This window comes from Petromyzon marinus, unplaced genomic scaffold (genome assembly GCF_048934315.1).
Source record: "Petromyzon marinus isolate PM22_M1 ecotype Great Lakes invasive population unplaced genomic scaffold, UKy_Petmar_22M1.pri1.0 PM_Scaffold_30, whole genome shotgun sequence".
In the NCBI taxonomy this organism is placed as follows: Eukaryota; Metazoa; Chordata; class Hyperoartia; order Petromyzontiformes; family Petromyzontidae; genus Petromyzon; species Petromyzon marinus.
Genome location: NW_027423280.1, coordinates 983,892 through 1,007,555, shown reverse-complemented (window position 1 = coordinate 1,007,555; position 23,664 = coordinate 983,892). Strand labels below are relative to the sequence as shown.

The 23,664-nt window shown below is 49.1% G+C and overlaps 1 long non-coding RNA gene across 1 annotated transcript; it reads right to left on the bottom strand.

The window, feature by feature from the left end:
• Positions 1-7,892: 7,892 nt before the first annotated feature.
• LOC142923139 (uncharacterized) lies at positions 7,893-22,566 on the bottom strand. Its single transcript, XR_012940544.1, has 5 exons — positions 22,395-22,566; positions 19,769-19,885; positions 14,250-14,424; positions 8,882-8,965; positions 7,893-8,615 (listed from the first exon to the last, which is right to left on the bottom strand). It is a non-coding gene; the product is annotated as an uncharacterized LOC142923139 (long non-coding RNA).
• Positions 22,567-23,664: the final 1,098 nt, after the last annotated feature.

Genomic DNA, 23,664 nt, shown 5'->3' with positions numbered 1-23,664 from the left:
GCATCTACAAATGTGCAAAACGTCTCGAGGCTGTGAAATGGAGAATTGGGGGTGTGCCTGGCGCTGTTTAAAAGATACCACCCCGCCCCCATCAGAAACCTCTTCCCTGCAGCTGCCCCATGAGAGTGCTATGGTGAGCGAGTGGATGACTTGAGCACCTGCCAGCAAGGGGATCCAGAGAAGCGTCATAGCAATTGTAAGAAAGGAGGACATGCGAGTGTGCCAACACTTGTTTCGTACAGTACAGGAACATGGTGCAATACGTGCGTTTGGGAAGCGGTGATGCAGTGCTACGCGCATCACGCTACAAACCCGGCGACCCGAGTTCGATTCCCACCCACGGCACGCATCAGTGGCGAGCGACATCTGGACTGACCGGCACCCACGCTTTGCTAACTCGCACTCACCAGCGTGTGCTGAGAACGACTGGAATGGATTTTATTTTTGACCAATGTTGCAATATCATGTATTCGGGGAGTGGCGGTGCAGTGATTGGCGGTCTCAAGCTGCATTTCCAAGAGGGTCCTGAGGGCAAGGGCAGGAGCGGAATTGGTTGTCGTGTGTGGCAGCAAACTGGAGTGCCCGAACAAAGCCTACGTATATGGAGGGGATTACACTCAAGGAACTAATTTTATTTTTGTTCATCACGGACAGTCCCAAAGACCCAAGCACACAAAACAGCCAGCAAAAAACATGACCATTAAATGTGTCACCGATAAAAAGGTAATAAGTGTCTTGAATCAAGCACAGTTATAGGAATATTGGAAAGTACAGGGGGTACATTTTACGTGTGTCTGCGCGTATATTGTGTCATGTCGGATGTGAGGAAATTCCCCCTCAGCCTTTGCAGTCTGTCACGAGAATGATAAAATGCACCACGTGACACCCAAGTGTTCACCAAAAGCTGGTAACGAGACAACGACACGCACAAATCTGCAGCCTTCTCTCTCAAGTGATATAATTTTGCCGAGTTAATTCCGAGCCGACGTTGCTCCCCCATTGGTTGTGTAAACACGGCGGCGTCTCCCAAGAACTTGTAAACAACCCGCCGAGCCCTCCCAGCCACAGTCCTGTTACGAACGAGCCAGGCGGCACGCGGCTCGTCGACGCGAGCCTTCGATTGATAACGGGGCGCAGGAGCTCACTCAGCAGACTCCCTGGCGGCATCGCGGCGATGACTACAGCCTCAAGCTAAACAAGCGCAGAACCTGCAGATCGCTGTGACATGGAAAGCGCGGCTCATCATAAAGACGAAACCGTGGGAGCGCAGCGTGCGCTGTGCACATTTTACTCGGAGTAGCCCTCGTTTACAGGATAACATAACTACGTGTAATGCACGTACAGGAGAACATACGTCCGTGTCACTCGACCACTTCGAGCATGCCGATTAAGGAATTCCCCTCCTCAAGGTGTGTATTAATTTGTAAAAATGTCAGGATAGTTTTTCAACTGGTCTTGTGCATGATTGGTTTTAGTCAAATCCATTGGTGCTAAACTAGTTTTGCGCGGAGGGAGCCACGTGGTCCCCGACCCCGCCTGCAGATGGGCCACTGCCGGTAAGTGTGGCCCATCTACGGCACTACACAATTACCGTTACAAAAACACGTCCAAAGATTAATATCGTCAGTTTAACCTTTGAAAATAATCACAAAACCTTGCTATCCTAGTCTACTACTGTTTGTATGTACATGAATCTGTATTGCTGTGTATGTCCACTCGTGTGTTTATTTACACTCGTTTATGTGGATATGTACATGCGTGAATGTGTGTATAGGTATGTACAATCATTTGTTCGCACATTTGTTCGTGTAGTAGAACGCAATCCCTGTGTACGTACACTGCAGTGTATGTACACTCGTGTGTATGCGCACTCTTGTATGCATGTGCACCCGTGTGTGTATGTATGAAGCGGTGTGTATGTACATTCGTGTATGTTTTTACAGCGCTGTGTATGTCCACTCGTGTATGGGTGTACATGGGAGTGTATATGTGTACTCGTGTATGATTGTGAATTGGAACAAACAAATTATTTTTTATTGTGTCCTACAAAGAATTGAGGGGCAACGTGGTAATGAATGCGCCACCACGACAGGGAACTACAGGGATGAGACTCCCCGCTCGTGGTGCTAAATTAATGAAAACAGCGCCACTGAGCGGACAGAGCCCCGCCCCTACAGCTCGTGAGTGTGACGTAGTGAGTGTGACGTAATGAGTGTGACGTGGTGAGTGTGACCAGCGGACTGCCACGATGCTACCAGGTCAGGGTAAACTTGTGTGATGGAGATGCTTCACCTGAAACTCGCCTCCACACGTGTTCACTATGAACATTGTAGCAATAACGGACGATCAGTCATCTTTAACATAGCAGGTCTTTATTGTTCTGCAAGTATATTAACGTTATAACTCGTAGAAACACATGCACACTCGTGTGTGAATGCACACCGCTTTATAGACAGTCGTGTTTGGATGCACTCTCGTGTGTGTATGTCTACTCGTCCGTGTTTTTTTTAAGGAAGGATATGGTAGCAATAACGTACGATTAGTCATCGTTAAAAACAATTAAGGTCTTTATTAATATGCAAAAAAATTCACGTTAATACTCTATCGAAATATTTATTAATACGCATGCTCAAACAGGAAAGAACTAGGCAAATTATTTCCCAATAGGAATTGAACAGTTAAAACATAATCTCAAAATCAAAGACGTAAACGTCGATTTCCCCAATTGACATCCTTTTCGACTGAAGCCATTCGTCTAGAAGTCCAAGCCATCAAACACAGGAACAACGAACGTGCAATCCACGCACACTCTGAAACCTATTATTTGAAGTGATTTAATTCATTACACAATGATGAAAATTAAAGAACATGTTTAAAATATTGAGCAAAGTTGTAATCACAGACTTTCTCCAACTTTTGCTCAACAGGAATTGAACCACCTCACAACCACTGCGTATCACACCACATCAACAAGTAATCCGATAGGACTACAAATCACCACCTTAACGTGACGAAGTCTAGAATAAACTTCAACACTCACAAGACGGAATTCAACACAAACACCACCACAAAATGAATAACAGGAATGGACAAATCCTAAAACAAGACGGCCTTATTAATTGATCTAACATGCACATTCCAGGACTTTAACAGAAGTACTCAATACTTTGATTATCCAGCCACTCCAGCAGCCATTTCTCAGTATCAACCTGCATGGGGTCGAAAGAGGAATTGTCGTCAGGGCTCATTACATCCAGCCATCTCGCAGGATCCAACCGCATGGGGTCGAAAGAGGAATTGTCATCAGGGCTCATCACATCCACTACATCCACGCACCTCTCCGGATCCACCCGTATAGGGTCGAAAGATGATTTTGTTCCAGGACTCATTGCAGCACTTTGTATTTCACCTTTTGATTTCACTTCGCTATCATTGCGGATCTTCTCATGCTTGTTTCGGGGTGATGACCGTGAAAACGTCCTCTCCAACGGAGAACAATTCAACGGTTTCTCGCCCGTGTGAGTTTTCTGGTGACGATGAAGATGTGGTTTATGTGCAAATGCCTTCCCACACACAGCAATTGAACGGCTGCTTACGCGTGTGTGCGTGGCACTGTGGAGAGTTTATCTTTTCCATTGTTGATAATTAAAGGCAAACTCTAAGCAAATTCTAAATAACGTCTAACCGAGACAGAGTAACGTCTCGTAAGTCGAACTACACGCGATTACCAGATTATCCACTAACAAAGAAACTTACCTGTTGATGCACGGCGTATCGATATCCCTGATGAGATCGACACGACCTCTCCCGAAGCAAAGTCGCCAACAAGTCGCCACGCAATCGTGCTCAACACGCTGGGTCTCGCAGGAGAAGGGTAGTCTGCAGGGCGAGGAGTCGAGCGTCTATCCTCAGGAAAATTCCTCTCCAAATGATCTTGATGTGTAATTTTAAGCCCCTTATAACTCCCCTCTAGCATCCAAATTCTTTGTTCTCAACGTGGCCTATCATGGCCTTGGCATTCAATTGTTAATTTTTACATTTACAATCCGCATTCCTAGCAACATAGCTTCGCTAATTTGGCCATTGTCCTTCAACTATAATAAGTATGCACATCTCACTGAATAATTCTGTACTTCGTGTTAATTTGCTAATATTCACGCCCGCAATGTTCTGTAAACTTCTGCAGGTTTAGAGGATTTGATAGCGACATACAGTCTGAAGGATCAAAATGATGTCGAGTTCAATTTGGACTAAGAAGTGCAAGTTTATGCTGTGCTGACCGTGTTTTATAAATATATTTAAGGACACTCTTGTTCAGCAGGGTGCTTCGAGAAAACGAGGGTGGTTATGCTTCCAATTTCTGTCATAAACTTTGAATAATCATCTGCATGGTTTAGCTTGTAAGCATGGTTTATAATAACGTAACGCCAAAAAAACCAATCACCTTTAAGTCTGTAACATACGACATTCGGTGTGTGTGTATACACCAGTGTATGTATTCAATATTTAGCACGTTTAATATGTTGGACGTGTTTTCATGGTAATTACATTCAATATTGAGGGGTTTACCAGCCCCTTGCACCCGTCCAGAGGCCTCGTGGGCCGCTGTGGTGGGGGAAATTGCTCACATCCACCACAGCGTTACCGTCCGGCACCGTCAATGAAGGAAGAGGGTTGTTTTTGCAAAACTTTACTCGTGGCAGGGGAATGACAAACAACAGGGAGTGCCTCCTTCTGAGAAACAAAAAACGAATGAAGGGGGTGTGGGAGCGTGGCGTAAGGTGTAGAAAGCCGTAAGTCACAGGTATTATTAGAATTGAGACAATGACACCAGCACACAATGGTGGGGTCGTTTGGAATGATGTTGCAATGATGAAAGATGGAGTTCTCCACTTGGCATTTCATGAACTTTACATTCCATTGTTATTTTTTGAATTTACAATATGCATATCTAGCAACAGAGCTTCGCTAATCTGGCCATTGAGCTTAAGCCTGAATACGTATGTTCATCTCACCGCATTATTCGCGTTCATTTGCTAATATTCACCCTGCAATGTGCTGCAAACTGCTGCCAATTCAAAGGCGTTACCAGGGACATGCAGTATTCAAATTGTGATTTGGAATTTGAGGTGCAAGTTTATACCGTGCTGACCTTGTTTTATAAATATATTTATGGACACTCGTGTTGATAATTGTTTGTCAGAACAACCAAGGTGATTTGTCCACGAATTTTTTTTACAATTGCTGTAATACACTTTTAATGATCATCGAAATGGTATGGCTTGTAAGAGTGTATTTACACTGCTGTGTATGTACACTTGACTTTGACTCGTGTGTGTGTGTGTGTACAGGTGTTTGTTGTAAGCAGGAACAGGTTCGCAGATTTGCTGAGCATTTCTGTGAGGTCCTGGGGGAGGGAAAATCCCTCAGCCAGGAAAACATCGTGGCACAAAGTGAGGATGACCCTGCTGAGGCTGCGGTGCCTCAAATATTGGAAGAAGTCACCCCCTGTGAGTGGCTGGCTGAGGTGCCATCTGCTGAGGAAGTATTGAAGGCGATCCGGAGTCTGAGACCAGGAAAGGCAGCGGGCAGAGATGATCTCCCAAGCGAAATGCTGAGGGAGGGTGGCGTTTGTGCACAGACTGCCCTATATGACATCATAACAACAGTCTGGACGACTGGACGGGTTCCGCAGGATTGGAAGGATGCCCTGGTGGTCCCCCTTTTTAAGAAGGGGGACCGCACAGACTGTAACAACTACAGGGGCATCTCACTCCTCAGTGTGCCGGGAAAGGTCCTGGCAAGGATTATTCAGCATCGCCTTGCCAGGCACGCTGAGGAGAGGCTTGCGGAGCCCCAATGCGGTTTCAGGAAAGGGCGGTCCTGCACAGATGCCATATTTTCTGTCCGTCTGCTACAGCAGAGGTGTAGGGAATTCCAACAAGACCTACATCTCTGCTTTATTGACCTGGTCAAGGCCTATGATACCATCAGTAGGCCTGGGCTCTGGGTCGTTCTTCGTGCTTTTGGAGTACCTGACCCTCTGCTCACGATCATTAAGGACCTTCATGATGGTGAGCGGGCCCGGGTAAAACTACGTGGCCGGGAGTCAGAGCCATTCCCTGTACACCTTGGGGTGCGACAGGGATGTCCTCTGGCTCCCACATTATTTAACATCTATTTTGACCACGTAGTTCGTGAAGCCTTCAATAGCTGTACCGGGGGAATCTCCATATGGTACAGATATAATGGGAGGCTAATCGATGCCCGGGTGCGGTCAAGGGATGGCTCTCTATTGCTCAACCACGTTATGTATGCTGATGATTTGGTAATAGCTGCTCAGTCAGAGGAGGAGTTGGAGACGCTGCTGCTGAGACTGGAGCGTGCCACTAAGAGGTGGGGCCTTACCATCAGCCCACCAAAACTAAGCACCTGCCTGGGTATTTTGTACCATCGGACACTCCACCCCCACAACTCCCAATCGGTGATGGGGCAGTTGTGGAGAGAGTGGAGAGTTTCCCATACCTGGGCAGTGTGCTTATGACTGGCTCCAGTTTAACAGCAGAGGTCTCACTCCGAATCAGTCGAGCGGCAATATCTTTTCATCGGTTGCGTAACGCTGTGTGGAAGCTACCTGGTCTGTCGCTCCGCACTAAGCTTCAGGTCTTCTCGGCCACGGTCATTCCCTCCCTTCTCTACGCTTGCGAAACGTGGACCCCCCTAATGGAACATCTTCGCCGGTTAGAAACATTTAGGCTGGCCTGCCTACGATCCATCCTGGGTTTAACCAGACTGGATTGTGTGAGGAGCTCACAAATCCTTGAAAGATCTGGGCAGGGTCCCATCGGTGAGCTCCTCCGGCAGGCAAGGCTGCGATGGCTGGGTCATGTAGCCTGCATGCCCAGCCACCGCATGCCGAAACAGCTTTTGTTTGGCCGGATTGAGGGGGCTAAGCGGGCGCGGCACGGGCTAGAGAAGAGATGGAGTTTTGTGGTACAGGAGGACGTGGAGCTGAGTGGAGTTGCCGATGACTGGTAGCAGCGGTGTCAAGATCGGCCTCTGTGGAGGAGGCTCGTGAAGGATGCTACTGGGCAGTTGGAGGCAGTCGCCCTCCAACAACAACGGAGGGCGGAGGAGCGACGCTCACAACAACGAGCGGAACGCCGGGTGGCTAAAGCACAGCAGGTTGGCACAGTAGGGGGCACAGGTGGTGCATCAGCCAGTCATCTCAGTCAGTCGACCCGTGGCACCTGGGTCTGCCCAGTGACCTCCTGCCAGCGGGCGTTCGACACTTCACGTGGCCTCACGGTGCACATAGCCTGGCACAAGCGTCGTGGTGACGTCACCGCCACTTAGTGGCGAATGGCGGTTGTTGTTGTAAGCATTGTACAGTTAACGAACCATCAGAAAACTTTTAAAAATCTGATTTGTATTCATCTGCAAAAAAATATTAACGATAATATTGCTGTGCATGCACACTCGCGCGTGTGTACACTGCTGTGTATGTACACTCACGTGTGTATATATGTACTTCTGCGTGTATGTATAACAAACCATAATATAGGAAACACCACAAGACGAGCACTCGTCTGTGTATGTACACGTTTGTGTGCATATGTATGTAGGTACAATCGGTCGTGTTCGCAGTGGAACGCAATCCTTGTGTACATACACTGCTGTGTACACTGCTGTGCATGTACACTGCATTGTATCTCTGTATGTATGTACACCCCTGTATATGCACATTCGTAAGTGAATGCCCACCGCTGTATATATAGTCGTGTTTGGATACACACTCGTGTGCATGTCTACTCGTCCGTGTTTTTTTTAAGGAAGAATATGGTATCAATAATGTACGATCAGTCATCTTTAAAAAACAAATCAGGTCTTAATTCATCTGCAAGAATTTTAATGTTAAAACTCGCATCAAAATCTGTATTAATTAGCTTGGTCAAACAGTTAAGGAACTAGGAAAATTATTTCACTTTCAGGAATTCAACAGTTATAAAATATTCTCAAATCAAACACTTTAAAGTCGATTAATCATTTCCAATTGACGTCCTTTTCGATTTAAGCTATTCGTCAATAGGACCACAAAGGACTACAAAGCACCACCTTAACGTGACGAAGTCTAGAATAAACTTAAACACTCAAGAGACGGAACTCAACACAAAACACCACTACAAAATGAAAAACAAAAATGGGCCATTCCTAAAACAATACAGCACACATAGGCATAAGTATAATGACCACATTAGCTTAGGAGCGCTGATTAATATGCGGATTGTAAATTTACGAAATCAACAAGTGAATGCAACGTTCATGAAAGGCGACGTCTAGAACCGAAGATTTGCATCCCCAGGGGGGATTATGAGATATATTTTACAAATGCGCAGGATAATCTGACCCAGTACGTTGCGACAAAAGGCAAATAAATGGAAGTATGGACTTGAAAAAGACTTGACGCACATAAACAATATTATTTACTGAACCTGAGGCCAAGCTGAACAAGAGGCCAAATTTCTCAATCTCAGTAGTAATTGAATGCAGAATGCATTAGAATGGCGTGCATTTTTGTCATCGTCATGAAGTCCTTCAGTGTTCTTATGTTTAACCTGTGAAAATAATCACAAAACGCTGTTATCCTATTACACTGCTGTGCGTATGGACATGCGTAGTGTAGTGTACTGGTAGGGTAGTGGTAGTGTAGTGGTAGTGTAGTGGTAGCTTAGTGGTAGTGTAGTGGTAGTGTAGTGGTAGCTTAGTGGTAGTGTAGTGGTTAGCGCGCTGCTCAATTCTCTTTGGTTCTATTCGGTAAAGTCACGTAGGTAAAAAATTAAAACAACAAAAATCACGGCCTTCATCAGGTGAAGGGACCAACCTGTCCAGCGGACAGCGTTGGAGTGAAGAAAGCCAAGCGCTGGTCGCCTCCCTTTAAGCTGTGAGGGGGCAAACAGCAAACGCCCTGACAAAGAAAATTAGCATGAAACGCACCACTGACAAAGCTTGGAATTAGCACAAGATGATAATACACCACCCTGGGAGTTTGGAATAGCACTACTAGAATAAATATACTGTACCATTGAAATTTAGATTTGAAGCTTTCGTGCCTGCAAGGCTCCATACTCATTGGTTCTATTAGGTAACGTCACGTAGGTAAAAAATAAAACAAAAATCACGACCTTGGAAGTTTGGAGTGCCACTATTTGAAATAAATATACTGTACCATTGAAATTAGTTTAATGTTTGGTTCAATTTAGAACATCGTTCCAATGGTTGCTTAATTTGAAACCATCTTCTCGGTTGAAATTGTGTCTGTGTTTGTAAATCTGAATTGCCTCGTGAACAAATCTCTGATGATAACCTGTCGGTTTGCAAAGGACCTTGGTATCGGAGAAAATTATATCGTGATCACCCACAGCGTTGAAACAATTATCAGCTACGGCAGAATTCGTTCTGCCGTAGCAGAATTCGTTCTGCCGTGTTTCAAATCTGATTTGTGCTCGCGAATTCGGTCAGAGACATGTTGTTTCGTCTCCCCGATATAGCAATCACCACAAGTGCAGCTCAATTTGTAAACCCCGGAGTACTGTAAATCAAGAATGACATCCTTCACGGATGGGATCAGGTCACGGATTTTGTGTACTGTATTGAACCGGACCAGGATCTTGTGTTTGTTTAGAATTTTGGAGATCTTTTTAGTAACGCCTGCTATATATGGTAGTGTGATGGTTTTGACCGGAGTATCAAGTGGTTGTTTCTGTATGGAGGGAGAAACAGATTGGCGGAGGGAGAAACAGATTGGCGGATGGTATGGTCAGAGTATCCGTTTCTCTTGAGGGCCAGATGTACGTGTTTAAATTCACTGGCCAGGTGGTGTTGGTCCGAAATACAATGAGCCCTGTGGTATAACGTTTTGATGAGAGAATTCTTTTGAGTCGGGTGGTGGGAATCAGGTTTCAAGTAGGAATCTGTGTGGGTGGGTTTCCTGTAGACAGAATGTCCCAATGAGCAATCAGGTCTCCTCTCAAACAGAACATCCAAGAATGGCAACTTGCCATCTTTCTCCACTTCCATGGTGAATTTGATGGCGGGACGTCTGGAATTGATGTGGTGTAGGAAGAGGTTCAAAGCTGGGAGGCCATGTGGCCAAATGACGAAAGTGTCGTCTACATATCTCTTCCACAGGGAAGGTCTGAGGGTGGAAGTCTGGATGGCGTCTGATTCAAATTTCTCCATGAAAACATTGGCTATCACTGGTGATAAGGGAGAACCCATGGGGGTGCCCATGGATTCTCCCTTATGTAGACACCGTGATATTTTGGCAGACTTCTTACGACTGTTTCCAGGCCAGCTGCCAAGTTGCCTTGGAATGCACAGAGACAGCTACCACTGGGAGGGGTGTCCAATTTCAAATGCGTTGAGATGCGAAATGTGAGTGGCTCATCGCGCTCAATGCACTCTGAGATGCCTTTGACGTCAAGGGAGGCGGCTTTGTCGACCTCAAATCACTGTCGGATATTTTATCGAAATCTTTGGATGGGTTGAAGCAGCCAAAAGGTCGCACACTCATCGCTCACCGCTTACAGTTCAGATCTTGCTTCCCGCCCTGGTTATTACTGCCGCTGCATTAACCACAAAGATACACACCCATTCCGTCACAGTGGATGTTCAGGATCTCCACCGATGTAATTTTAAATGCTTAGGCCACTATGTCCAAGGGGAGAATGACACATAAAATATCACTAAAAATGAATCAGCTAAATTTACACAGCAACGCCACCCACTACTGTGAAACTACAACAGTCTGTGTGAGACACAGCTGCACCTATCTCAAGGATAGCCTTGCCCCATGAGAATGACAGCACCAATACTAAGCACACTCACTGGCCATGTCGTTACTGCTGTTTATATTAAGCTCGAATGAATCCACCACACATTCCACCCACGGATGGGGAGATGGCGATGTCTGCCGTAGCAGGAAGGTGAAACGGTGTCGTGTTTGTCTCTTCACTGATCTAAGCCAGCGCAGCCCTCCTCCTCACTCGTCCAGGCATTTGAATTGAAGTCAGAGGTTGTGGAGGAGTCGAAAGAAGAGGTGGAGATGATGGAGGATGAGGTAGAGACGGAGGAGGAGAAATCGGAGGAAGAGAAGGCAAAGGAGGACGAGATTGTGATGGTGACAATGGAGAACACGGAGGGAGAGGATAAAGACAATACGGAGACGGAAGGCAAGGAGACAACAAAGGATGAACAGATGGTCGTGGTGGAGGAGATGGAGACGACGGACAAAGCGGAAACAATGGTGGTGGTGGAGGAAGAGAAGAGGGTGGAGGAGATGGTGGTGCTGGAGGGTGAGGAAAAGATGAAGGAGGAAGAGATGGTGCTAGTGGAGGAGGAGAAGGTGTAGAAGACAGAGGTGGCGCAGGAAGAGGATGAGGAGGTAGAGGAGAAGACGGTAGTGGAGGATGAAGAAGAGGGGATGGAGGAGGATGAGACAGAGGAGGAGAAGATGGAGGAGGTGCAGGTGGAGATGCACGAAAACAAGAGGAAGCGAGGGGGCCTCGCTCGCGTGACGACAGCGTTCACCTCACTCCTCCGCCATGTGCTGCTTTGTGGTGGCAGGTCCACCGCCCAGTAGGCGTGGTGGCGGTGGTCGTGGATCGGTGCCAACAATGACCGCTATCACCATACGACCCACCCACCCCGTGACACACGCCACACACACACCCCACGGTTCCCCAGAGAGACTGTGCCACTGCGACCACAGCTGGGGAATGAAGATGAGCAGAAGATGCCAGGACTACAGGGGAGAATGACTGCTACCAGGACACCTCACATCACACATACACACAGGACTATTCCATAAGCATAGCCGGCCCCACACTGGGCCCCTTCCATGCTGGTTTTCATCCAGGCAGTCCTCATGGGATGACCTTGCCATGGTTTCCAGGACGTGGAAGGGGCAGCTGACCCAGTGTGAGAGAGCTGGAGGGGTCTGGTGCAGACAATGAACAAAACCTGCACGTGCCAAGTCTCAAGGCCACCCTGTTAAGAATTAGGATCAATATATTTGTTGTTGGTGTTACTATAAACTTTGTGAAATCAACCCAGGAGGACACAACGTAACGTTGCATTGCTTGCGAGTGCTGCCTGGGTTGGTTAAATGTGCCTTGGCTCGTGTGTGCGCTGTCCCGGCTATGTTTGCGGCGGTACAAGGACAAATAGATAATAAGAGACGTTTTACGAAATGGTTCTTCTTCAGAGTACATACAAGCGGTGGTGGGAAAACATTCAGGTGATTCGCCTTCTTCCCCACAAATAATCCCATTCTCTGCCCCACAGCTACACTACCCCACCACTCCATTGGCCCTCTGCCCACTGCCCCTCTGCTCCACCATCTGCCACAGCAGTTGAAACAAATGATTGAGTATCTTAAATCCACCTGCCTCTGTGCACCAACCAGTGAAAATGGGTGCGCAACAATCAAGCGGCAAGTTGCGTTTGGTGGATTAAAGAGAAAGCAAATGCAGGACTGTGCCACTGCTCCACAATCCCAATTGCTTTGGCAAAATATTCAAAGAATGCTGCTGCTCACTAAACAGGTTGCTGCTTATGTCTTTAACGTGGGGGGTGTTTAGAGGCGGCCCATGGACCTAGTGGTCAAAGCACTGAATTGGCACCACGGAGTACCTGGGTTTGAATCCAGGCAGCAGCCTGTGATCAAAGCAGATTCTCAAGTCTAGCGAGTTAATGGTCTCAGCCCGGTCATCATTCACTGCACAACACAAACTATCACATGGCTGCAATGTGGTTCTCCATGTACTTAGGATAAATTCCAGCTGTAAGAAGTAACAACATTGTTGTGACCAACGTTGCTCTTAAATAAAGAACAGGTGGGAAAGTCCTACCCTTTACGATGTGGACCAGACAGCACTTGAAGGGTAGATGCTCTGTTATATTAGTTTCAGTGGGCCATTCTCTAGCACAAGGCTAGCATCATCATCACCACCCATCAACATTGCCAGCCATCTAAAACACACTCACACACTCACCATGATACTCACACACTCACCCTCAAAAACACACCCCTACCATCCTACTCTCACACACGTCATGAAAGTCACACATGCACCATTACTCACACACAAGCCTACAAACCCACAATGACAACAGCCGTAATTCGCCAATACATGACGGTGATGTAATCACAACAACCCAGGTGCCATGGGTTGATTGCTGAGCCAGGCTAGGTGCAGGAGGTTATGGAACAGAGCCAGGTCCCATGGGTTGACTGCTGTGCCAGGCTAGGTGCAAGAGGAGGTCATGGGACAGATACTGATGCTATGGGTTGACTGCTGTGCGACAATCCCACTTGGGCGACAGCCAAGGCCAAAGGTCAGAGTGCAGCCAGAAAACTCCTGAACCTGCACCACCTAGAGAGAAGGGGACATGGCGACATGGGGAGAGAGAGGAGGGAGACACGTAAGAGAGAGGGGAGGGAGACACGGGGAGAGAGAGGAGGGAGACACGGGGAGAGAGAGGAGGGAGACACGGGGAGAGAGAAGAGGGAGACACGGGGAGAGAGAGGAGACACGGGGAGAGAGAGGAGGGAGACACGGGGAGAGAGAGGAGGGAGACACGGGGAGAGAGAGGAGACACGGGGAGAGAGAGGAGGGAGACACGGGGAGAGAGAGGAGGGAGACACGGGGAGAGAGAGGAGGGAGACACGGGGAGAGAGAGGAGGGAGAAACGGGGAGAGAGAGGAGGGAGACACGGGGAGAGAGAGGAGGGAGAAATGGGGAGAGAGGGGAGGGGGACACGGGGAGAGAGGGGAGGGAGACACGGGGAGAGAGAGGAGGGAGACATGGGGAGAGAGAGGAGGGAAACACGTAAGAGAGATGGGAGGGAGACACGGGGAGAGAGAGGATGGAGACACGGGGAGAGAGAGGGGAGGGAGACACGGGGAGAGAGAGGATGGAGACACGGGGAGAGAGAGGATGGAGACACGGGGAGAGAGAGGAAGGATACATGGGGAGAGAGGAGGGAGACACGGGGAGAGAGAGGAGGGAGACACGGGGAGAGAGGGGAGGGAGACACGGGGAGAGAGGGGAGGGAGACACGGGGAGAGAGAGGAGGGAGACACGGGGGGAGTAAGACAAAGGAGGCACCTGTGGGCCAGATGCCTCCTTTGTCTCCCCCCCCACCACCGCCACTGCTGATGTGTCCACACTGCGCTTGGTTCACACCTTCTTCTGGCTGAGTCGACGTAGAGGAGGCCCAGCCAACGAGCCACCACTTCAGAAGCTTGCGAGCCACCGACGGTGACCGTGAGAGGGAATCCAAATCAGCCTCTCGCCACCCACAATGCACAGCACCGCCTCCACTCGCCCCGGCCTCAGCGGAAGTAGCAGTGGGCGGAGGCTAGGGGGGTGTGGTGGGTGGGGGGTGAGGGGGGTGTGGGGGTGAGGGGGGACATGGGGGGTGGCACAGGGGGAGTTATGGGGTTGAGGCGTTATGCATAATAAAGGTGTATTTGGGTTAGTCTCCAACACACCGATGTGCCAAAGTAGAAACTAATTGGCACTTTATTAATTGGCTGTGGCGGGTGGTGATGGGTTTTAAGACATTTATATTTACACGATCTTACCGCAAAAAAAAAACATGGGATTGGAGAGTTGGGGGTTTAGAGAGTTATGGGTTTAGTGGTATAAATGTTTGAGGGTTAGGGGTTTTTTAGGGTTTGGGTTGTAGGGGTTTAAACGGTTAGGAGATTAGAGTGTTAGGTGTTTAGAGGGTTTGGGTTTTAGGGTTTTTAGAGGGTTAGAGGTTTAGAAGGTTGGGGTTTAGAAGGTTAGGTGTTTAGAGGGTTAGGGGTTAGTTAGATTTTGAGATGGTTGGGGTTAGATGGGTTCGGATTTAGGCTAGGGATTAGGGTTGTAGAATGTTAAGGTTTCGAGGTTTACAGGGTTAAGGGTTCTGAAGGTTACGCTTTAGAAGGATATAGGTTTCGAGGGTTAGGGTTTTAGAGGGTTTGGTTTTTAAGGGTTTAGAAAGTTAGGGGCTCAAAGAGTTAGGGGTTTGGGTTCAGAGGGTTAGGGGGTTAGAGGCATAGGGGTTTAGAGGGTGAGGAGTTTAGAGGGTGAGGGGTTTAAGGGTTAAGGGGATTAGAAAGTTAGGGTGTTAAGGGTGAAGGGGATTAGAGGGTTATGGTTTTCGAGTATAGGGGTTTAGAGGGTTATAGGTTTAGAGGGTTAGGGGTATAGAGGCTTAGGTGTTTATAGAGTTAGGGTTTTAGGAATCTATGGGTCTATGATTAACACGAACCCTATGGGAGACCCAACGATTAACACTGAACCCTATGTGAGCCCCAGTGATTAACACTGAACTCTATGGGAGACACAGTGATTAAAACTGAACTCTATGGGAGCCCTAGTGATTAACACTCAACCCTATGGTAGACCCAGTAAATAACAATGAACCCTATGGGAGACCCAGTAACACTCAACCCTATGGAATGCCCAGTGAGTAACACTGAACCCTATGGGAGACCCAGTGAGTAACACTCAACCATATGGGAGACCCAGTGATTGATACTGAACCCTATGGGAGACCCAGTAATTAACACTGAATTATATGGGAGACCCAGTGAGTAACACTGAACCCGATGGGAGACCCAGTGATTAATACTGAACCCTATGGGAGCCCCAGTAATTAACACTGAACCCTATGGGAGACCCAGTGAGTAACACTGAACCCTATTGGTGCCCCAGTGATTAACACCAAACCTTATGGGAGACCCAGTGATTAACACTCAACCCTATGGGAGACCCAGTGAGTAACACTGAACTCTATGGGAGATCCAGTGAGTAACACGAACCCTATGGGAGACCCATTGATTAACATGCAACCCTATGGGAGACCCAGTGAGCAACACTGAACCCTATGGGAGATCCAGTGATTAACACTTAACCCTATTGGAGCCCCAATGAGTAACACTGAACTCTAAGGAAGTCCCAGTGATTAACACTGAACTTTATGGGAGACCCAATGATTAACACCGAACTCTATGGAAGCCCCAGTGAGTAACACTGAACTCTAAAGCCACCCACTCCCGAGTGTGCTGATTCGGTCTCAATAGGTGCTCGCTAACAGCACATTCCCCAACAGTCTCTTCAGGCTAAAAGGGAATCTCAAACAGGGAATGTATTTGTCTTTGTGTGAGAGTGAGTCAGAGTAAGTTTGTGCGAGGGTGAGTTTGTGAGAGTGAGTGAGTTTGTGCGAGAGTGAGTTTGTGAAAGTGAGTTTGTGAGAGTGAGTGAGCTTGTGAGAGTGAGTGAGTTTGTGAGGGTGAGTGAGTTTGTGAGAGTGAGTGAGCTTGTGAGGGTAAGTGAGCTTGTGAGAGTGAGTTTTTGAGAGCGAGTGAGCTTGTGAGAGAGAGTGAGCTTGTGAGAGTAAGTGAGCTTATGAGAGCGAGTGAGTTTGTGAGAACGAGTGAGTTTGTGAGAGCGAGTGAGCTTATGAGAGCGAGTGAGTTTGTGAGAGTGAGTGAGCATGTGGGAGTGAGTGAGTTTGTGAGAGTGAGTGAGCTTGTGAGAGTGAGTTTGTGAGTGTAAGCCTGTGAGTGTGAGTGAGCTTGTGAGTGACCATGTGGGAGTGAGTGAGTTTGTGAGAGAGAGCTTGTGAGAGTGAGTGAGCTTGTGAGAGTGTGATTGAGATTGTGAGAGTGAGTGAGTTTGTGAGAGTGAGTGAGCTTGTGAGAGTGAGCTTGTGAGAGTGAGTGTGTAGTATAGCGATTAGTGTGCTGCGCTACGAACTTGGCGACCCAGGTTTGATTCCCTCTAATGGTCAACACTGGTGACGATTATCTGAACCAGGTATCCCGTAGGTCAACACAGCCTCAAATGAGTGTCTGGTGAGGTGTGTGCACATCACCAGGCACTCATTTGAGGCTGTGTTGACCTACGGCCAACTTCATCTCCCTAGTGGTGATGTGCACACACCTCACCACAAGGGAGACGAAGTTGGCCGTGCCTGTTGCTGGCCACCCACCCCCTCGTGTTCCATGCTGGCTTTCATAGGTGCTTGCTAACAGCATTTGCCCCAACGGTCTGTTATGGCTATACGGGGGATCTTTATCTTTGTGGGTGTTTTTGTGTGTGCGTTTGTGGGTGGGTGAATTATTGAGTAGATGAGTGGGTGACCAAGTGAGAATTGGTGGATGAGAGAGTCTGTGAGTGAGTGAATCTGTGAGTGGTTGAGCGAGTGGATGAGTGAGTATGTGAGTGAGTAGGTGAGGGACAGGGTTAGTGAGTGTGTACATTTGTGTGTGAGTGGGTGTGTAGGTGAGAGAGTGGATTATTTGATAAATGAGTGGGTGGGTGAGTGCATTTCTGAGTGAATTAGTGAGTGAGTGGGTCAGTGAGTGGCTAATTGAGTGGGTGAGTGAGTTTCTGAGTGATTGGGTGGATGGGCGAGTAGGTGGGTGAGTAGGTGAGTGAGTGGATACGTGATTGAGTGAATGAATAAGTTAATCATTGGTGAAGTAGCTGAATGAGGAAGTGACGGAAAGAAATAAATGTGAAAAAGTGGGTGAGTGAGTGACTAATTGAGCAAGTAGATGAGCACGTTAGTGAGTGAGTAAGTGAATGAGCAGGTTATTGATTGAGTGGATGAGTGAGTGGGTGAGTGACTGATGGAGTGAGTGAGTGATGAAATCATTGGGAGGGTGAGTGGGTGAGTGATATTCTGAGTTCGTGGTTAAGGGAGTGGGTGCTTGAATGAGTGGAAGAGTGGATAGGTAAGTGGGTGAGTGAGTGTGTGGGTGAGTAGGTGAATGAGTTTCTGATTGAGTGGCTGAGAAAGTGGGCGAGTGGGTGATTTATTTAATGAATGGATGAGTGGGTGAATGAGTGGTGAGTGAGTAGCCGAGTGAGTTTCTGAGTGGGTTAGTGGGTGAGTGAGTGGAGGATGAGTGAGCGAGTGAGTCTCCGAGTGAATGGGTGAGTGATTGAATTAGATAATAATTGACCGAGTTGCTGATTGAGTGAGTTACTGAAGGAATGAGTGGGGAAACGAGTGAATTGGTGAGGGAGTGGGTGAGTCAATAAGAAAGTGAGCGAGAGAGTAGATGAGTGAGTTTTTCAGCGAGTGGGTCGGTGGTTGTCGGAGTTTCTAAGTGAGTGGATGAGTGATTTTCTGAGTGCATGAGTGAGCGAGTTAGTGAGTAAGCATTGGTCAGTGAGTGGCTGATTGAGTAAATGAGTAGATAGGTTAGTGAGTGAGTGCGGATGAGTAAAGGAGTTTTTGAGTAGGTGGTTTGGTGGTTGAGTGAGTTTCTGAATAGGTTAGTGGGTGAGTGAGCTTCTTCCTGCTTCTGTGAGCGAGTGAGTCTGAGTGACTCTGTGAGTGAATGGTTGAGCGAATGTGTGAGTGAGTCAGTGGGTGAATGATTGGGTGAGTGAGTTTCTGAGTCAGTCTGTGAGTGAGTGGATGAGCGAGTGGGTGAGCGAGTGGGTGAGCGAGTGGGTGAGAGATTGGATGAGCGAATGGATGAGTGAATGGATGAGTGAGTGGATGAGCAAGTGAGTTTACGAGTTAGAAAGTTGTTGAATGAGTGGGTGAGCGAGTGGGGGAGTAAATGGGTGAGTGGAGGAGTGACATTCTGAGTTGGTGGTTGAGGGAGTGGTTGTTAAGTGAATGGAAGAGTGGATGAGTGAGTGGGTGAGTGAGTGGGTGAGTGAGTGTGTGGGTGGGTGCTTGATTGAGAATGTGAGTTGTTGATCGATTGTGTGGGTGAGTGCGTAGGTGAGTGAGTTTCTGAATGAGTGGCTGATAGACTGGGCGGGCAGGTGAGTGAGTGGGTGAGAGTCTCCAAGTGAGTGGGTGAGTGAGTGGGTTGTTGAATGAGTGAGTAGTTGAGTGAGTAGATGAGTGAATGGGTGAAATGATTGAGTGGATGAGTTAATGGTTGCGAGTGAGTCGGTGGGTGGAGGAATGAGTTTCGGAGTGAGTGGATGAGTGAGTGAGTCTGCAAGTGAGCGAGTTGGTCAGTGAGTGGCTGAGCGAGTGAATGAGTAAGTAGGTCAGTGAGTGGGTGCGGATAAGTGAGGTAGTTTTTAAGTAAGTGGGTCGGTGGTTGAGTGAGTTTCTGAATAAGTTAGTGGATGAGAGCTTCTGAGTGAGTCTGTGAGCGATTGAGTCTGTGAGTGAGTCTATCAGAGAGGGAGTCTGTGAGTGAGTAAGTAAGTGGGTGAATCTGTGCGCACATGGGGAAGTGGGCGAGTGAGTGCACGAGTGGGTGAATTATTTTGTGAGTCAGTTTCTGAGCGTGTGAGTGGGTGAGTTTATGAGTGATTCTGTGAGTGGATGCACAAGTGGGTGAGCAAGTGGGTGGGTAAATGGGTGAGCGAGTTCTTGAGTGAGTGGCTGAGTGAGTAGGTGAGGGATTGGGTGAGCGAGTAAGCCTGTGAGTCGTTGAATGGATGGGTGCACGAGTGGATGAGTCTGTGTGAGTCTATGGGTCTTTGTGCAAGTATATTGTCGGTGTTTCGACGGGTCTTTGTTTGAGTTAATTGGTTTCTGTGTAAGTCTATGGGTCTGTGTGAGTCTATGGATCTATGTGTGAGTCTTTGGGTCTCTGTGTGGTGCACATAGCCTGGCATGTGAGTAGGGGGCGTACCCCTGTGCGTATGTGTGGCGGGGACACCGTACCCCTGTGCGTATGTGGGTGGGGTACCGTAACCCTGTGTGTATGTGGGTGGGATACCGTAACCCTGTGCGAGGGGATCTTTCCACCCTGGGGCAGAGGGAGGATCATGAAGGTGGACCCAGAAGCGCTCGGCTTGGGAGACGAACCTTCCTCCTCCTGCTTCTTATTGTTGTGCTGGGGGGTAGGGGGTGTGGAGAGGGAGGAAGGGAGGAGGAAGAGAGGAAACTAAACTATTTATATTTTACCAGGTGAGGCCCACCGAGCTACACAGCTCTTCTTCAGAATAGAAAAGGCCAAAAATTATCGGTCAACGAAGTGGCTTATCATCACGTCGACATTATAGAAACCTAACACTCTGAACGCGACCACAGGGAGAGAGAGACATGCAAACTTAAATATATAGCAGGTGTGAGGGTAGGGATCGACCCACGACCTCCTGTATAACAGGCGAGGTAGTTACGGGAGAAAGGAGAGGGATAGAGAGGCAGGGAAAGAGAGGGAGGTAGAGGGGGTAGGGGAGAGTGGGGGGAGAGAGGAAGAGGAAGGAAGAGTGGGTAGTGGGTAAAGGGAGGGGGGGCAAATAAGTCAAACTCACAGTATTGCTTGCACTCACCATGATACAATCACCATCAAACTCACACTGTCACATACCATCACTCACATCCTCACCACGATTCTCACACACCCACACACACTTACCCTCATAAACACACCATTACTATCCAACTCGCACACACGACATGATAGTCACACACTCAATCACCATTACTTACACAAAAGCCCACCAACTCACAACAATGGCCACCATTCGCCACTACGTGGCGGTAATATCACAACAAACCAGGTGCCATGGGTTGACTGCTGTACCAGGCTAGATGCAGGAGGAGTACACGGGACAGACCCAGGTGCCATGGGTTGACTGCTGTACCAGGCTAGGTGCAGGAGGAGGTCACAGGACAGATCCCGGTGCCACAGGTTGACTGCTGTTCCAGGCTAGGCGCAGGAGGAGGTCACGGGACAGATCCTGATGCTATGGGTTGACTGCTGTGCGACAAATCCACTCGAGTGACAGCCAAGGTCAAAGGTTGGAGTGCAGCCAGTAAACTCCTGACCCCTGAACCTGGACCACCCAGAAATAAGAGCGGGATGGAGACACAGGGAGAGAGAGGAGGGAGACACGGGGAGAGAAAGCAGAGGTAGGAGGCGAGTGCGTGGAGGAAGCGAGAGCTCCTCTAGAGATGCAGGAGGTAAAGATGGTCCAGAATCAACGACGACTGCAAGGTATGCTGGGAGGCAAGGTCATGTGACCAACGCGGCACAGGGGCGGCAGTGCTGGCTGGAGCCATCGCTGTTGGAGTCGCATGGGCAGAGGACCCAGAACGCATCCTTCATCCCAGCACCTACAGCAACCACAATCACCACCACAACTATAACCAAAACAACCATAAAATAACCACAACTAAAACCACACCTCCAATTAGCACGGTTGGCTGGGTAGGGTGTGATAGAAGTTCAAAATATATACAACTACCATAACAACCATCATAACCACCTACACCACAACTATGACCATTACAACCACCACCTACACAATTATAACAAATATAACCACAAACACCACAACCGCACATATAACCACAACCTACACAACCACAATTATAACCACAACCAAAACCACCACAACCAGAGCCACAATTACCATAACAAACCAACATAACCACCTACACCACAACTGTAACCTCAACCACCACTACAACCACCTATACAACCAAAACTAAAGCCACAATTATAATCACAACCACCACAATCATAACCACAACAACCACCACAACCACCACCACGACCGCCACCACGACCACCACCACCACGACCACCACCACGACCACCACCACGACCACCACCACGACCACCACCACGACCACCACCACGACCACCACCATAACCAAACAAAAATATTGACGCAGATACTACACAACCACTGCATGAAGGGTCTCTATCCCTCTGTGGATGGGTGAGTTGATGAGTGGGTGGGTGAGTTGATGAGTGGGTGGGTAGGTGAGTGAGTGGCTGAGTGAGTGGGTGGGTGGCTGAGTGAGTGGGTGGCTGAGTGAGTGGGTGAGTGAGTGGGTGAGTGGGTGGCTGAGTGAGTGGGTGGGTGAGTGGGTGGCTGAGTGAGTGGGTGGCTGAGTGAGTGGGTGACTGAGTGAGTGGGTGAGTGAGTGGGTGGCTGAGTGAGTGGGTGACTGAGTGAGTGGGTGGGTGAGTGGGTGGCTGAGTGGGTGGGTGAGTGAGTAGCTGAGTGGGTGGCTGAGTGAGTGAGTGGCTGAGTGTGAAATGGACTCGAACCTGCACCTCTGCATTGCAAGTCCAGTGAGCTCACGGCCCGCGTGTGGAGGGGTAAAGTGTGGCTACGCCCAGCGTGGAAGAGGAGACCAAATACTCCACATCGCGGCCTCAAGTGGAGGCCATTTCTGCCACGACAACAAATCCGTCCCTCCAGAGATACAAAAAAACTAAATTTAACTCATCCCATCAGCCGCAATCTGGCAGTGCCTCTCCTCATCATCATCATCAGCAGCAGGGCCGTGAACTCAGCAGGCGCCTAGCGCGTGACGGCTGTGGGCCAGGCGCCTCCTCTGCCTCCCCCTCCCCCGCACCACCGCCACTGCTGCTGTGTCCACACCGTGCAAGCTTCTCGCCTTCTTCGGGCTGAGTCGACGTAGAGGTGGCCCAGCCACCGAGCCGCCGCTTCAGAAGCTCGCGAGCCACCGACGGTGGCCGTGAGCGGGAATCCAAATCGGCCGCTCGCCACCCACAATGCACAGCGCCGCCTCCACTCGCCCCGGCCTCAGCGGAAGAAGCAGCGGGGGGAGGGGCGGGGAGAGGGGCGGGGCGAAGGTGGTAAAGGGGTAGGGTGAGGAGGTGTGGCCAAAGGGGGGAGGAGCTCCGGTGGGGGGAGGCGCTCAGGGCTGGTTACGTCATGGTGGGCGTGGTCACATGGAACCGCCCCCTCGTCTCGCGCCACGCGCTTCCCCCTGGCAGTTTGTCCGTTGGAGAGGCGGGGAGAGACTCTGGCGAAGGTGAGGAGCGGTGTGGTGGTGTGAGTCTGTGTGTGTGTGAGTCTGTGTGTGTGTGAGTCTGTGTGTGTGTGAGTATGTGTGTGTGTGAGTCTGTGTGTGTGTGAGTCTGTGTGTGTGTGTGAGTCTGTGTGTGTGTAGTGGTTAACGCGCCGCGCTATGAACCCGGTGACTCCGAGTTGGATTTCCGCTCAAGGCCAACACCGGTGACAATTATGTGAACCGATCCTGGGCCTCCCCTAGGTCGACTCAGCCTCAAATGAGTACCTGGTGTGGTGTGTAAACGTCGCCACTAGGGAGACAAAGGCGGCCGGGCGTTGTGTTGGCCACCCACGCCCTCGTGTGCCGTTCTGGCCTTCATAGGTACTGCTGGCTATCAGCACTTGCCCCAACAGTCTATTTCATCTATAAGGGGGATCTTTATCTTTGTTGCTAGTGGTGTTGTTGGTGGTGTTGATGGTGGTGGTGTTGATGGTGGTTGTGTTGGTGGGGTTGTTGGTGGTGTTGGTAGTCGAGTTGGTGGTGTTGTTGATGGTGGTGTTGTTGGTGTTGATGGTGGTGGTGTTGGTGGTGGTGTTGGTGGTGGAGGTGGTGTTGTTGGTGGTTTTGATGGTGGTGGTGTTGTTGGTGGTGGTTTTGGTGGTCGTGGTGGTGTTCGTGGTGTTGGTGGTATTGATTGTGGTGTTGTTGGTGGTTGTGTTGGTGGTGTTGATGGTGGTGGTGTTGGTGGTTTTGGTGATCGTATTGCTGGTGTTGTTGATGGTGGTGTTGATGGGGGTGGTGTTGATGGAGGTGGTGTTGATTGGGGTGGTGTTGTTGATGGGGGTGTTGTTGATGGGGGTGGTGTTGGTATTGTTGGTGGTGTTAGTGATGTTT